The following is a 3,412-nucleotide window of genomic DNA, read 5'->3' on the forward strand; positions in this document are numbered from 1 at the left end:
AATACCAGGGGCACCAGCTCAAAAAGTCAGAAAAATGACAAAGTGTCTAAAAATACCAGGGGCGCCAGCTCAAAAAGTCGGAAAAATGACAAAGTGTCTGAAAGTACCAGGGGCGCCAGCTCAAAAAGTCAGAAATATGACAAAGTGTCTAAAAATACCAGGGGCGCCAGCTCAAAAAAAGGCAGAAAAATGACAAAGTGTCTAAAAATACCAGGGGCACCAGCTCAAAAAGTCAGAAAAATGACAAAGTGTCTAAAAATACCAGGGGCGCCAGCTCAAAAAAAGGCAGAAAAATGACAAAGTGTCTAAAAATACCAGGGGCACCAGCTCAAAAAGGCAGAAAAATGACAAAGTGTCTAAAAATACCAGGGGCACCAGCTCAAAAAGTCAGAAAAATGACAAAGTGTCTAAAAGTACCAGGGGCGCCAGGCGAAAAATTCAGAAAAATTTCTGTTTCAAGACGGGAGAAGGGGAGATGGGCGGAGTGCGTCGAAGGCCCCTTCTCCCGTCCGACGAGGTAATTGGAGTCTGAGGAAATTACCACCTGCCCGATTTCAGAAACCTGGTTTTTAGGAAACAGAGTTTGACAGATTGAAGCCAAGCCCGATATCGGGTGATGTTCTTTGGGGCTCAGACACGTACCAGGGGCCATTGCTGGGCTCCATAGTCATCACCCTGGCTCTCGGGAGGAGGGAGAATCTGCCGCTTTGCGGCCGACGAAGGTAGCTGAAGGGCGGATGGCTGAGTGGCCATGAGCCGCCTGGAGGTCCTGGAAGATACGGGAACGGGGCTTCTGCCGCTTAGCGGCCGATGAGGGCGGCCGAACGGCGGATGGATGAGTGGACATGTGGTGCCTGGAGGTCCTGGAAGATGCTGGAACGGAGCCTTTGCCGCTTAGCGGCCGAGGGGGGCAGCCCAAGGGCGCATGTATGAGTGGACATGTGGTGCCTGGAGGTCCTGGAAGATACGGGAACGGAGCCTTTGCCGCTTAGCGGCCGAGGGGGGCAGCCCAAGGGCGCATGGATGAGTGGACATGTGGTGCCTGGAGGTCCTGGAAGATGCTGGAACGGAGCCTTTGCCGCTTAGCGGCCGAGGGGGGCAGCCCAAGGGCGCATGTATGAGTGGACATGTGGTGCCTGGAGGTCCTGGAAGATACGGGAACGGAGCCTTTGCCGCTTAGCGGCCGAGGGGGGCAGCCCAAGGGCGCATGGATGAGTGGACATGTGGTGCCTGGAGGTCCTGGAAGATGCTGGAACGGAGCCTTTGCCGCTTAGCGGCCGAGGGGGGCAGCCCAAGGGCGCATGTATGAGTGGACATGTGGTGCCTGGAGGTCCTGGAAGATACGGGAACGGAGCCTTTGCCGCTTAGCGGCCGAGGGGGGCAGCCCAAGGGCGCATGGATGAGTGGACATGTGGTGCCTGGAGGTCCTGGAAGATGCTGGAACGGAGCCTTTGCCGCTTAGCGGCCGAGGGGGGCAGCCCAAGGGCGCATGTATGAGTGGACATGTGGTGCCTGGAGGTCCTGGAAGATACGGGAACGGAGCCTTTGCCGCTTAGCGGCCGAGGGGGGCAGCCCAAGGGCGCATGGATGAGTGGACATGTGGTGCCTGGAGGTCCTGGAAGATGCTGGAACGGAGCCTTTGCCGCTTAGCGGCCGAGGGGGGCAGCCCAAGGGCGCATGTATGAGTGGACATGTGGTGCCTGGAGGTCCTGGAAGATACGGGAACGGAGCCTTTGCCGCTTAGCGGCCGAGGGGGGCAGCCCAAGGGCGCATGGATGAGTGGACATGTGGTGCCTGGAGGTCCTGGAAGATGCTGGAACGGAGCCTTTGCCGCTTAGCGGCCGAGGGGGGCAGCCCAAGGGCGGATGTATGAGTGGACATGTGGTGCCTGGAGGTCCTGGAAGATGCTGGAACGGAGCCTTTGCCGCTTAGCGGCCGAGGGGGGCAGCCCAAGGGCGGATGTATGAGTGGACATGTGGTGCCTGGAGGTCCTGGAAGATGCTGGAACGGAGCCTTTGCCGCTTAGCGGCCGAGGGGGGCAGCCCAAGGGCGGATGTATGAGTGGACATGTGGTGCCTGGAGGTCCTGGAAGATGCTGGAACGGAGCCTTTGCCGCTTAGCGGCCGAGGGGAGCAGCCCAAGGGCGGATGGATGAGTGGACATGTTGGGCCTGGAAGTGCTGGAGGATCCAGGAGGGGGCAAGATCCTGCTTAGCAATCCGAGAGGGCAGCTTAAGGGCGGATTGCAGAGTTCTCATGTGGGGCCTGGAAGTGCTGGAGGATCCGGGAGGGGGGGCAAGATCCTGCTTAGCAATCCGGGAGGGCAGCTTAAGGGCGGATTGCAGAGTTCTCATGTGGGGCCTGGAAGTGCTGGAGGATCCGGGAGGGGGGGCAAGATCCTGCTTAGCAATCCGGGAGGGCAGCTTAAGGGCGGATTGCAGAGTTCTCATGTGGGGCCTGGAAGTGCTGGAGGATCCGGGAGGGGGGGCAAGATCCTGCTTAGCAATCCGGGAGGGCAGCTTAAGGGCGGATTGCAGAGTTCTCATGTGGGGCCTGGAAGTGCTGGAGGATCCGGGAGGGGGGGCAAGATCCTGCTTAGCAATCCGGGAGGGCAGCTTAAGGGCGGATTGCAGAGTTCTCATGTGGGGCCTGGAAGTGCTGGAGGATCCGGGAGGGGGGGCAAGATGCAGCTTAGCAATCCGGGAGGGCAGCTGAAGGGCGGATTGCAGAGTGCTCATGTGGGGCCTGGAAGTGCTGGAGGATCCGGGAGGGGGGGGCAAGATGCAGCTTAGCAATCCGGGAGGGCAGCTGAAGGGCGGATTGCAGAGTGCTCATGTGGGGCCTGGAAGTGCTGGAGGATCCGGGAGGGGGGGGCAAGATGCAGTTTAGCAATCCGGGAGGGCAGCTGAAGGGCGGATGGGCATCTGCCTTACAATGCAGGAGCATTACAGTACCAGGGGCACGAGGTGAAACTCAGAAAAATTTCCAAACTCTCCTATAGTACCAGGGGCGCGAGCTGAGCCTGAGAAAAACGACTGTCACAAGACGGGAGAAGGGGAGATGGGCAGAGTGCGTCGAAGGCCCCTTCTCCCGTCCTACCAGATAATTGGAGTCTGAGGAAATTACCACCCGCCCGATTTCAGAAACCTGGTTTTTAGAAAACAGAACCAGGGTAGAAAAGCTCTGCAAACAGGCCGCGTCGGGTTGAGTGTCTGTTGGGCAGCATTTCTCCGGTGTCCCGCCGGTTTCTACTGTCTGATCGAATGGCATACGTGGCTTGCCTTCGGAGGACCCCCGCCGGCCCACCTGTGGGCATCAGGCGGCGGGTTTCTCCGGCCCTGCAGGCTCGTCTTACGAGGTCCGAACGGAACTAACGGGCAGGGCCGGTTCCCAGGCCGACCCTGCCTTCCCCG

This window comes from Leuresthes tenuis, unplaced genomic scaffold, assembly GCF_036924035.1.
Source record: "Leuresthes tenuis unplaced genomic scaffold, fLeuTen1.0.hap1 SCAF_286, whole genome shotgun sequence".
NCBI lineage: Eukaryota > Metazoa > Chordata > Actinopteri > Atheriniformes > Atherinopsidae > Leuresthes > Leuresthes tenuis.